The sequence below is a fragment of the Bufo gargarizans genome, chromosome 2, assembly GCF_014858855.1.
Source record: "Bufo gargarizans isolate SCDJY-AF-19 chromosome 2, ASM1485885v1, whole genome shotgun sequence".
Classification (NCBI taxonomy): domain Eukaryota; kingdom Metazoa; phylum Chordata; class Amphibia; order Anura; family Bufonidae; genus Bufo; species Bufo gargarizans.
In genome coordinates, this window is record NC_058081.1 from 110,270,136 (window position 1) to 110,284,310 (window position 14,175).

Below are 14,175 nucleotides of genomic sequence, written 5' to 3' on the forward strand. Positions count from 1 at the left end.
GGGACCTCTCTCCTCTGCCTGGGTGCTGGGCCTAAATTTATGACAATGGACTGTTGCAGTGGTGGCTGACGTGAAGCCTGATTCTCTGCTATGACATGCAGACTGATTCTCTGCTGACATGAAGCCAGATCGTCTGTTACGGGACCTCTCTGCTCTGCCTGTGTGCTAGGCCTAAATATATGCCAATGGACTGTTGCAGTGGTGGGTGACGTGAAGCCTCATTCTCTGCTATGACATGCAGACTGATTCTCTGCTGACATGAAGCCAGATTGTCTGTTACGGGACCTCTCTGCTCTGCCTGTGTGCTAGGCCTAAATATATGCCAATGGACTGTTGCAGTGGTGGGTGACGTGAAGCCTCATTCTCTGCTATGACATGCAGACTGATTCTCTGCTGTCATGAAGCCAGATTGTCTGTTACGGGACCTCTCTGCTCTGCCTGTGTGCTAGGCCTAAATATATGCCAATGGACTGTTGCAGTGGTGGGTGACGTGAAGCCTCATTCTCTGCTATGACATGCAGACTAATTCTCTGCTGACATGAAGACAGATTCTCTGTTACGGGACCTCCCTCCTCTGCCTGGGTGCTGGGCCTAAATATATGCCAATGGACTGTTGCAGTGGTGGCTGACGTGAAGCCTCATTCTCTGCTATGACATGCAGACTGATTCTCTGCTGACATGAAGCCAGATTCTCTGTTACGGGACCTCTCTCCTCTGCCTGTGTGTGTGCTGGGCCTAAATATATGCCAATGGACTGTTGCAGTGGTGGCTGACGTGAAGCCTCATTCTCTGCTATGACATGCAGACTGATTCTCTGCTGACATGAAGCCAGATTCTCTGTTACGGGACCTCTCTCCTCTGCCTGTGTGTGTGCTGGGCCTAAATATATGCCAATGGACTGTTGCAGTGGTGGCTGACGTGAAGCCTCATTCTCTGCTATGACATGCAGACTAATTCTCTGCTGACATGAAGACAGATTCTCTGTTACGGGACCTCCCTCCTCTGCCTGGGTGCTGGGCCTAAATATATGCCAATGGACTGTTGCAGTGGTGGCTGACGTGAAGCCTCATTCTCTGCTATGACATGCAGACTGATTCTCTGCTGACATGAAGACAGATTCTCTGTTACGGGACCTCTCTCCTCTGCCTGTGTGCTAGGCCTAAATATATGCCAATGGACTGTTGCAGTGGTGGGTGACGTGAAGCCTCATTCTCTGCTATGACATGCAGACTGATTCTCTGCTGTCATGAAGCCAGATTGTCTGTTACGGGACCTCTCTGCTCTGCCTGTGTGCTAGGCCTAAATATATGCCAATGGACTGTTGCAGTGGTGGGTGACGTGAAGCCTCATTCTCTGCTATGACATGCAGACTAATTCTCTGCTGACATGAAGACAGATTCTCTGTTACGGGACCTCTCTCCTCTGCCTGTGTGTGTGCTGGGCCTAAATATATGCCAATGGACTGTTGCAGTGGTGGCTGACGTGAAGCCTCATTCTCTGCTATGACATCCAGACTGATTCTCTGCTGACATGAAGCCAGATTCTCTGTTACGGGACCTCTCTCCTCTGCCTGTGTGCTAGGCCTAAATATATGCCAATGGACTGTTGCAGTGGTGGCTGACGTGAAGCCTCATTCTCTGCTATGACATGCAGACTAATTCTCTGCTGACATGAAGACAGATTCTCTGTTACGGGACCTCTCTCCTCTGCCTGGGTGCCGGGGCCTAAATATCTGAGAATGGACTGTTCCAGTGGTGGGTGACGGGAAGCCAGATTCTCTGCTATGGAACCTCTCTCCAATTGATTTTGGTTAATTTTTATTTATTTAATTTTTATTTTAATTAATTTCCCTATCCACATTTGTTTGCAGGGGATTTACCTACATGTTGCTGCCTTTTGCAGCCCTCTAGCCCTTTCCTGGGCTGTTTTACAGCCGTTTTAGTGCCGAAAAGTTCGGGTCCCCATTGACTTCAATGGGGTTCGGGTTCGGGACGAAGTTCGGATCGGGTTCGGATCCCGAACCCGAACATTTCCGGGATGTTCGGCCGAACTTCTCGAACCCGAACATCCAGGTGTTCGCTCAACTCTAGTCACCATATATAATAACATACATTTTTTATTCACTTTTTTTCTAAGACATTGTAGATTGGCATTTGTTTTTCATGTCTTATTTTATAGTCTTTATTAGTCACACTTTTGGGCCAGGACTGCAGCACAATGCTGGAAGGAAGTGGAGGCACTGACTTCCTGTGCTATGATTAATTGTGGTTCGGTACTGTTTGCCCTTTCGGCTAATAACTAGTTATGTAGGAAACAGTTTCCTGATAAATTTTTTCAGTGTGTACAGATGATCAGTCTTGTCATTTCACGGACATGTGAAAGATTTGCACAGCACCGAATAGTGTCGGTGTGTCTGCAGTCCTGTTGTTTTACATCCACTTGTACATTATGGCAATGTGTGCTCCAGCACTACTCTAATACACGAGCAGTTCAGTATACGTTATATCTACATAGGCGACTGCAGTGTTGAATGAACCAATTATCTTTCTGAGATTAACTGAAGATATATGCACAACAGACGCCGAGACCCCCACAGTTCATGAGAGCAGCAGTCCCATGTGCTGGTATGAATGGAGCAGCAGGCCGAGCTTGTGTTTGGATGCTCCATTTATTTCATATTTTCTTATGCAGTTTTGAAAGCCAAAAATTAGAGTGGATCGAAAAAAAGAGAGAAATTACCGATACGACTTCTCGTCTTTTTTTAATTCACTCCTGGTTTTGGCTTCCAAAACTGCATCAAGAAACCTGACCATGTGGCCGTAGCCTAAGACCCCCAGAAAACAGCTGATTTAACCAGGAAGTTGTGGCCAGACACAGAGCATTTCCAGCACTCAGGAGTTAGATAAACCTTTCTGCTAGAGACACCAATACGTTAAAGCGAATGTGTAATCAGAAAATTACCTATTGATGAAATCATATTTTTATGTTAGAAACATATTTTAAAGAGGACCTTTCACCTGGAAAAACATTGTGAACTAAGTATCCTGACATATGCAGCGGCGCCCAGGGATCTCACTGCCCTTACTATTATCCCTGGGCGCCGCTCCGTTCTCCCGTTATGTCCTCCGGTATCTTCGCTCAATAAGTTATAGTAGGCGGTGTCTGCCCTTGTTCTGCTTGGCGTCTCCTCCTCCTAGGCTGCAGCGCTGGCCAATTGCAGCGCACAGCTCACACCCTGGGAGAAAAAAAACTACCGGAGGACATAACGGGAGAACGGAGCGGCGCCCAGGGATAATAGTAAGTGCAGTGAGATCCCTGGGGGCCGCTGTATATGTCAGGATACTTAGTTCACAATGTTTTTCCAGTTGAAAGGTCCTCTTTCAAGAGTTTTGGTGACACTATTGTTAGTTTTCCATATTGTTGATTTTCCTATCTATATTTATGAAAATCATAAATTCCTGCAGTTTTCGCAAAAGCCTAATGATAGGCATCACTTCCTAGTTTGTTCAGGTCTTTTTTCAACAGTCATCTCATTATTATCACAGACAGGATTCCAATGACAGATATAGATATAGAGATAGATAGACAGGTACAAGAAACAGTACCCACCGTTTACTATAGGGGATGTCCCTCCTGACCTCTACACAGGTCACAGTGCATGGCTAAAGAACTCTATAAAAAAAAGTCAATGTGGTCCCCTCCAGTCTATTGTGACTATGGCCCATATGGCTGCTTTAAAGGCTATGTTCACCTTTAGGCGCATTTTTTAACGATTGCATTTTGCTCATTTTGGGCTAAAATAATGTTTTCAATTGCTCTTTATTCAGCCATTCTGTCAGAAAGGGTTGTGCGATTTGTTCTTTCACTTTGTGCTGTTCATCTAATAAACCTTATGTCTATATTACTAAAAGGAAATAAACACTTATGTAAGCCACATTCTTATCAGTAAGCTAAGAATTCAGATATAATGAGTGTTTAGGAGGTCAGATATCAGACATAAGGAGCCGTCAGCTGGGCTGTCTTATGGAACAAAGTAAAAATACAGAGTTTGCTAATAGAGAATCTCTTCGGTACAGAGAAAGAGGCTCAACATTTTTTAAAAAGGGGACCTTTCTCCATATTCCTGCTATCCTACAATATACAGTCAGGTCCATATATATCGGGACATATGCACATATGCAAACTGTTGTAATTCCTACACCGTTCACCTGATTTAGATGTAAATATCCTCAAATTAAAGCAGACAGTCTGCAGTTAAAGCTCATCTAGTTTGTTTCATTTCATTCATTGTGGTTGTGTATAGAGCCAAAAATCTTAGAATTGTGGACTTACTTATTGACCTGACTGTATGTAATTTTATTTGTTTGTAATATATGTATGTCCTATTTTGGATTAATTAATACAAATGTTGTTTATTGCTTTTTGTGTGGCTTAAGATTTATATAGGAGCTTATGTTATGTTTCCATGCATATTGATGTGCTAATGTTCATATTGGAGTTGACCCCCTCACAGTAGTATTTCCCTCATTGTACAGCCTTCTCAGTAGTTTTGTACAGAAGTGTGCCCCCTCACAGTAATAATCCCCATTGTACCCCCTCACAGTAATAATCTCCATTTTACCCCTTTCACAGTAATAATCCCTATTGTACCCCCTTCACAGTAATAATCCCCATTGTGCCCCCTTCATAGTAATAATCCCCATTGTGCCCCCTTCATAGTAATAATGCCCACTGTACCCCCTTCACAGTAATAATGCCCACTGTACCCCTTCACAGTAATAATGTCAACTGTGCCCCTTCATTAATAAAGACCTCTGTGCCCCTTCCATAGTAGTACAGACCTCTGTGCCCCCTCTATAGTAATAAAGTCCTCTGTGCCCCCTCTATAATAATAAAGACCTCTGTGCTCCCTCCATAGTAGTACAGACCTCTGTGCCCCCTCTATAGTAATAAAGTCCTCTGTGCCCCCTCCATAGTAATAAAGTCCTCTGTGCCCTCTCCATAGTAATAAAGTCCTCTGTGACCCCTCTGTATTAAAAACAAAAAACACAGTAACTACTCACCTTGTCCCGTTCCTGAAGCTCACAGTCCTCTCTTCCCTGCAGGCACAGATCGCTCTGCAGCTCTGTTTTGGCGTAGCCTATGCAGGCTGCACCCACACAGACCGGAAGCGCGATCAGTGCCTGCAGGCTGAATGGTGGAGCGGGGAGAAGTCTTCCTGATTCAGAGTGCGGCTGGTCTGAAGGAGGGGAGGAGCGCGGGGAGCTGAGTGGTGAGGGACAGGACCGCAGCTCCCTGCGCTCCAGCAATGAGCGCTTCCATCTGTATTGATGGAAGCTCTCATTGCTTCTGGCAGCTGTGCTGTGGGGGCCCCTGCAGGAGTTGTGGGCCCCGATACTTGCCCAGGTATGCCGGGTGCTGACGCCGGCCTGGCCTGCCACTGCCATACACACTGTTATATTCTCTATTGCTGCCCTTTATCTCTGAACAGCTGCAATTTAATTTCATGATTTCATTTATTCAGCTCAAAGGAGGTGTAAAAAACTGAAAATGCCAGCTTGCTAACTACTTCCTATAGCAGCGGTATTACCTCCTACAAGAAGCCTCATGACAGCTCAGCACGAGAAAACGCTTCACCCCAAATCCCAGTGTTTTCTGTCTCTATATCAAGATCCCATTAATATTTTTCAGGGAAAACAAACTTTTATTGTGATTTTATTGTTTAAGCACAAACTGATCTCTTCACTAGCAAGATGGACCATTAATCACAAAAGCCATAATGTGCAAGGGTTCAGTATTAGGAAAGTTCAATCAGCAAAGTTGCTTGAGTCTATCACGTTAACCAGTTATGTTAGCGAGGTCATACCAAGCAGTAACACGAAAAGGAGTCACCATGCTGATTTCCACATCAGCCAGAAAGGTGCATATAAAAGACTTCCACCTCTTGAAAAATGGTTTAATGACTTCCTCCGACGCTCCCCCCAAAGTTTCTTCCCTGTGAAAGGTGCTATTACAGAGATTCTTTGCTATCCCCTACTAGGCCACAGCTTAAGAGCGAGCTGCCATCACAACAGAGCAGTGTGGTCACTTGGCCAAATGGTTAGCATAGAAAAGATGCAGGCAGAGAGTATGTACAGAAGAGATGGTCTCCCAGTGAAATGTTTTCTTTTCCAAAACTCTTTTATGACATATCAATTAGACATATCATAATGGTCTGACCAATTTGGGTCCAGTGCAGGGGTTTCTACATATAGTGCATTCAGAAATTCTTCATACACTTTCACTTTTTTTACATTTTGTTATTTGAGGCCTTGTCCTGAGGCGGGGACGGAGATGAGCCTCCCTAGCGTCAGCCGCATTTTTATAGTTTTGGATAACCCCTTTAATAGGGGTCCCCGGAAAATAAGCTGAACACAGGGTGTCCCACAAATTTAATCTACAGGGGAACCTGTAGTGCCTAGATAGGAGAAATGAAGCATGGCACAGGGAGAAGCCAATCTCTGCTCCAGCTAATTGATGGAGCTTGCAAATGAAGGGGATTCCCTCTATTAACTAAGAAAGTTCTAATAGGGTACCTGAAGATGGGTTTTCTAAAGGTTGCTTAAATATGCATCAACCTGTGACTGAACATGAGATGGTTACATTCTTCTGGCGTGCTAACAGAATGAAACTTTTTCTGCTGATCTTCTGGTGGGAATCCTGTGTCCTTGCTGCAGCATAAAGCCTCATTGTTACCATCTCTCCATCTTCTGGCAGCACAGACACTGAGCTGCTGTTTATCGTATTGTTGTTGGCAGTAATATGCTGCTGGGAGCGAGGGGGATTCCACTGCTGGGCTGTACCAGCTACAGGATGAGGGATGGCTGCACCTTCCTGTCTCAGAGCAGAAAGTCAGTGTCATAATAATATGCATCTCTTACAAAGAATGAGTACGCTGCAGAATATGATCAAAACATTTCTCATGAATGCATATCAAAACCATAACAGTATGTCCACCTTCAATCAAGGTAAACATCTTTTTTAAAGAGTTGGCAAGAATTGGGGTGAAGGGGGGGATGTTGGCAAACCTCCCACTTGTCATAGGCAGGATCACATCATTACCATCTATTGTACAGCGCCCCACTACATAGACCTGCAAGTGGTGGCAACCAGTTTTGCTCACATTCTAGGACAGATTGCTGGAAGCCATTGTAAATTCATTCCTGGAGAACCCCTTTAAAAGGAGTCTGTCAACAGTTTTCACCATGATAAACTGCTGACAGCGCTAGGTAGAGGACAGGGAGATGTAACGATTAGGGGGTATGGAACCACTGTGTCAACCCCAACCAGTATGACTGGGCTAAAACCTAAGGCCATTATCCTGGCAGTCCCCTGGTATTCACCATTTAATCCCTATAAAGGGATCTAAATTTCACTTCAGCCACTAGGCTGCTACCTTCTGTAGTTGACCTGGTGTGGTTATTAGCTGACCCATGGGGGTCAGAGACACTGGTGAGGGCTCAGGCAAAACTTTAGTTAGCAACAGGCCAAGGTCAGGGCAGGCAGAATTTGTGCAGATTCGTGGAACAGGCTAAAGGTCAGGGCAGGCAGCAAAGGGTCAATACGGTAATTAGGCACAGTTTAGGTCAGGCAGTGGAGGGTCAGAGTCAGCAATCAGGCAAAGATCAGTGCACTGGTAGATAAACAGAACAGCACACCTGATGCAGGGACTAGAGAGCTAGATACAGCTATTGCTCAGGCATATTTCCTAAGGGAAGGGTGCCTTAAATACCAACAGGTGCCCAGTCAATAACTAATAAAGACTAGGGTGCATGTGTGCTGACGCTTAAAGAGCCAGGGAGTGCATGAATGCCCCGCTGCACAAGCAAGGAGGCCTAGAAGACAAACGCAAGCTGTGGCCTGCAACAGTGGTCTCTGGCTGCTGGGCCCGGTGCTGGAGGGCAGAGAAGGGCCTTCGGGACCCGACCAATGGGCAAAGGCAGCAGCAACAGCAGGGTGAACCAGTTCCGTTCCTACATTTTTTTTTTGTGGAGCATTTATCATCAGGAGTAGTATGAATATGAAGAATGAAGGTGTTGAATGCAGCATGCAATAAAATGTTCATAATTTATTTTCACATACTACAATCCAGGTAGAATAGCTGTCACACCGGTGACAGGTTTTAGAAGGTCTGAAAGATTATCTGTGATCTGACAGCCTCTTTTGGTTTTGGTTTCACTTTGTCTGTGTGTTGCTTGTATGTCCACACCTCCTGTTCAGGTGTGTATCATGTGACCTTTACCTCCCCCTATTTAGTCTGACTTTACCCATCACTCCTTGATCTGGATAGCTTCATTTGGTTTTTGGAAGAGCTGGAGTGTGGTTCTAGTTGAAGTCCTGTTCATCCATCATCCATCAGCCTCAGAAGTTAAGTGTTCCGCTTGTTGTATTTTGTATTCCCCCCTCCACCTTTGTTGTTTACTAGGCGTCAGCTAGACGCTGGTTCCTTCACCAGGGAAGGAGCAGGGTTGTCTCTGCCCTGTCATTACCATTAGGGCATCCGTGGGCCACCAGGGTTTTCTAGGTTCCTGTGTATGGGCATCTCTACCATCGAGAGGTGCCCATGCGGATAGGAGTTAGGGCCAGGAGCAGGGTTTTATAGGTGGTGACCCTTTTCCTTCCCTAGCGGTGAGGCGTAGTGTCTTTTCCCTTCCTTCTTGTTGTCTTTTGGTGTTCTCCCCTACTACATCTGTGACATTATCCAATACCGCCATTTTTTTCTGATCTGTAGAGCTATGGATGCTATGACTGCATTGGTCGAACAGCTGCAGAATCTGACTTTGGAGGTAGCAGACCTCCGATCGATGGTTTTGCAGATTCATAGTCCACAGGCTGCTGGCTCCGGTGGTGGGTTCCAGGCCTGCCCTGAACCGAAGGTAGCTCTCCCGGACAGGTTTTCCGGGGGTAGTGACAATTTCATCTGGTTCAGGGAGTCATGTAAATTATACTTTAGGCTGCGGCCATACTCTTCTGGTGATGAGTGTCAACGTGTGGGTATGATTATTTCATTGCTTAAAGAGGATGCCCAATCTTGGGCTTTTTCTCTGCCGACCGGATCACTGTCCCTCCGGTCGGTAGATTAATTCTTTAGAGCCTTGGGTCTTATCTATGATGATCCGGATCGGATCTCTCAGGCCGAGACCAAGTTACCGGGTTTGCGGCAGGGAGAACGTTCTGCGGAGACCTATTGCTCTGAATTTAGGAGATGGGCTACGGATACAGAGTGGAACGATTCTGCTCTCAGTAGCGAAGTTCTGCCAGGGTCTCTTTGATAGACTGCAAAACGCATTGGCTTTTCATGAAAATCCTGAGTCATTGGAAGCAGCTATGTCCCTTGCTGTACATCTTGATAGACGCCTGAGGGAGAGATCTAGGGGTCCTCACCTTCAAGACGTACTGTCCAATAAGGGTACTGCTTCCTTTGACACTTATGGTGGAGAGACACGGGTGGTTGTGCCTTGTGATGAGCCTATGCAGTTAGGAGGAGCTACTCCTGGAACTACTGGCAAAAGCTTGGGTCATGTGAAATTAGTCTGCTTTTGTTGTGGCAAGAAGGGACATTTTGTGAATATTTGACAGTACTTGCAGCATCAAGGTGTAAACAAAAAGAAAAAAAAGTTTAATCCCCAAATTACTATTGGTATTGTGGGTGGGGAGCAAGAAAACCTACTCTTGTCTTTTACTGTTAGTACCTGTTTTCTCCTGTCTGCCGAGGTGGCGCTAGAGTCCAAAACTTTGAAAATCGAAGCATTTATCCACAGTGGGGCAGGAGTTAACTTGATTGATGGACAGTTTGTACGCATTCACGGGTTGACTACTAATGCATTAGAGAATAGTATTTCTGTCTTTGCAATTGACTCAGCACCTCTCGCCCAAAAATGTCTGTCGCAGGTAGTGAATGGCATTCATTTAAGAGTGGGTGATTTGCATCAGGAATCTATCTCCTGTTATGTGTTTGAGGGTCTGCCTGCTCCGTTGGTGTTGGGCTTACCATGGTTAAGCAAACATAACCCTAACATCGATTGGCAAGCGAGACAGATTCTCGATTGGAGTGAATTTTGCATGTACAACTGTCTTAATGCATCGTTCTCTATGGTTACCACTAAAACTGTACCCTAGTTAATTTCTGAGTGGTAATCAGGAGTATGACTGTCCCGTCAATCTTATTACCGGAGCTAAATTGCCTAAATCTCGGTTGTATAATCTTTCGGAACCCGAAAGAAAGGCTATGCGAGAGTATATCACCGAGAGTTTGGCAAAGGGACATATTAGACCATCCAAGTCCCCAGTGGCTGCTGGATTTTTCTTTGTAAAGAAAAAGGATGGTACCCTGAGACCATGTCTGGACTTCCGTGAGCTCAATCGTATTACCGTCCGTGATCCTTACCCCCTTCCTTTGATTCCGGATTTGTTTAGTCAGATTGTCGGTGCCAAGGTTTTCTCTAAATTGGATCTGAGGGGGGCATATTATCTGGTAGGAGGGGGGATGAAATACAAAGGAAAATGTCTCTAGTTATCTTACGGTAAATCCTCGGCGCTGCAAGCCGCAAATAGTGACGTGGGTTTTTGTCACTTAACCAAAGTTCAATCAAAAAAAGAGACAGAGCTGTCAAAAGTGTTGTTTACTAGGCATCAGCGAGATGCTGGATCCTTCACCAGGGAAGGAGCGGGTCGTCTCTGCCCTGTCAATACCATTAGGGCATTCAAGGGCCACCAGGGTTTTCTAGGTTCCTGTGTATGGGCATCTCTACCATCGAGAGGTGCCCATATAGAAGTCAGGGCCAGGAGCAGGGTTTTATAGGTGGTGACCCTTTTCCTTCCCTAGCGGTGAGGCCTAGTGTCTTTTCCCTTCCTTCTTGTTGTCTTTTGGTGTTCTCCCCTACTACATCTGTGACAATAGCACTCTTGTTAACATAGTGCGGTTGAAACATGTCGGCTCTGAAATGTTCCAGAGATAAATAAATAAAATTTCCCAGGGCGCAAGAAAGCCGACCACAATCCAGTCCAGGTGGTAATGGTAAAGATGATACTTTATTGCAGAAGTACAACGCGTTTCGGGGAGTAACTCCCCTTCATCAGGTACAGAACACTGCAAATGAAATGTTAACAGGAGTGCTATTGTACCTGCTATTGTACCTGGATTTTAGGGCTCATGCACACAACCATTTGTATTTTGCAGTCAGTACATGCAGATTTACTGCCACATGTGACACACTGGCCCACTGAGACCCCTTCACCCACATAGAGTAGGCTCTACTGGTGTTGTTATCAATTTAGCATTTTCACAACTGCTGGGACAGCAACCCCTCTAAGGAAAAGTGGCAGCAAAGCAAAGTTATATGAAAAAAAAGCTTTAATGATTTTTTTTCTTCACAGAGCGATAATCATCACAAAATAATTTATATGCATAGGAAATCTTTTGTAATAAAATTGTAGAAATATTGTGCCCCGTTTATGTAGTCTATGTACAGATGTGCCCACCCTCTCTTTTGTTTGAATCTGGTTAAGGACTGAAGAAACTATTTCAACACAATATTGTGACATGGTAGCAAAACCCTTGACAGACTGCAATTCAAAACACAACCACTGGCTGGCCATACACAGACACATATAGAATATACAATATAGACACATCTTGCGAAATTGTGTTTTTTTTTCTAAAGCTGGTCAACTTGCGCCATACATCTAAGGATATGGTGCACCATGAGGAAAGTTATGGAAATACACATCTGAAATTACAATAAACTAATGAGTCGGCAAAAAAGAATGTGTACATACTTGGTAGTAGTCACGCTTCAAGACCATCTCATCAAGAAAAATTAAACTATCTCCAGTAGGACATTTCCCACAGTGAAAACACTGGCAATGGCAGAGTATGGAATCCCAGACATTTAGTGGAGTCTTTCCCAGCTGTTAAACTGGATCTGAACCAGCAGAAATGAACAGCACCAGCTGAATGAGATCCAGGGCCAAAATCCACTCTTGGCACCAAATCTAAATAGAATATGTAATTTGGTGCCAGACTGGTAACCAGTTGCCATGAAATACACAGAAAACAAAGCAATGTAAGTCTCAGGGTCAGCAGACTGCATATCATTAGATTACTTATGTGTATTACACTATTCATAAAGCCTTTACAGCTAAGGCATGCTTCTAGCAAGAGGCAAAAGTAGAATTCCAAGGGACTCTTCTAGTAATGGTTCAGACTGTACATCTTATTCTTTCCAGCTCAAAGCTAATCACTTCCCAAGCAAGATGTTTTTATTGTACATTATATGTACTTACTGTAATCTAGAAAATCAATAGTACAAAATGTAATCATCTCTGATTATTTGGCTAGTAGAATTCAGTTCTGCTTGAAACCTTGTCAGATCCCCCTGAACTTAAAGGGATTGTTCTATGAAGGCAAATAATTTCCATATTACCTATTAGGTAGATAGAGAGATGTCATAAAGGAGGAAATACTCCTCTTGGGACGCCTCTATTACCCATAGAGCAGTGGGTGCAGAAGTAGCAGTCGCTACCGGGCCCAAGAGCCTGAGGGGGCCCAAAGACCCTTGTGCTGCATAAGAAAACACCCATATTATAGAAAGTGCATGCTGGTCAAGTTACACCTCTGGCTGGAGGGAAGGGGTTAGGTCAAGAATTTGGAATGTTGGGGGGGCCGTTTCAATTTTTGCCTCAGGCAGCAGGAAGGCTATGTGCTTCCCTGCCCCTGGCCACATAGCACTGAGGGAAGGGGGGCCCAAGCTGAACTATTGCACCAGGGCCATAGGCCGTTAGCTACGCCCCTGCCAAAGAGTGTTGCTGCTACCCACACATTACATTGTTGGCCATGGCAGGAAAAATGTGTGGTCAGTTACACCTTCTTTGATGATTACATCTGGTCACTGAGGGTTTCAGAAGAAGATTTTTGAGGCCAGCTTCAATATCTAAAGGGGCTGTCAGCAACACAAGATCTGATATTTAGTGGTGATTGTAAAACCTTGAACTAAGGGGATGTTCACACATGTGTAGGAGGCTCCATTAACCATCTTACGAGACCTAATGACAAGAATAGCGCAGCATGCAGCTCTACTTTCGCTGTCCAAACAACAGAAACCACAATGATACCCCTAGTTTGCATTGGCGCTCCCTTGGAACTAGCAGTTGGACATTCTGACTGAAGGCTCTTCAAATGCATTTTACTATTGGTAATATTCTATTACTGCACTTCCAGTATAGCAGTATTTCTCAACTCCAGTCCTCAGGGCCCACCTGCCGGTCATGATTTGAGAATATCCCACAGAATGAATACCTGTAAGTCCTGATGCATGGACACTATTGATATCACCCGCTTAGTACTAAGGAAATCCTGAAAATATGACTGGAAAGTGGGCCCTGAGGACTGAAGTTGAGGAACATTGCTGTAGAGCACAAACATACATATATTGCAATGTATTTCCTTGTGCTGTTCCACAATAATTAAAGGGAATTTGTCACCTCCATAGTAATCCAAGTCAAGTGTCAGATGTGCTCTAGTGTCCTGATCACAATGCTTTCCCTCCCATCCCGATCAATGCCTGCATTCATGAGAAATAACGAATTATTGCATATGCACATGAGCTGTTTGGTGAAACGAGGGCATCAGCGTTGCACCTAATTCCACCAAAAGCTTGACTCCTTATCACTTCCAGCCTTGCCCCCCCTCGGGGCCAGACAAGGGCCAGACAAGGGAGAGGTAATCTTGCCTGGCCCTGTGTTAGGCTACTTTCACACTTGCGCTTGATCGGATCCGTTCTGAACGGATCCGATCATATTAATGCAGACGGAGGCTCCGTTCAGTACGGATCCGTCTGCATTAATAACTTTAAAAAAATTCGCAAGTGCGCAAGTAGCCTGCGCGGATCCGTTCAGACTTTCAATGTAAAGTCAATGGGGGACGGATCCGCTTGAAGATTGAGCCATATGGTGACATCTTCAAGCGGATCCGTTCCCATTGACTTACATTGTAAGTCTGAACGGATCCGCACGCCTCCGCATGGCCAGGCGGACAGCTGAACGCTGCAAGCAGCGTTCAGCTGTCCGCCTGTCCGTGCGGAGGCGAGCGGAGCGGAGGCTGAACGCCGCCAGACTGATGCAGTCTGAGCGGATCCG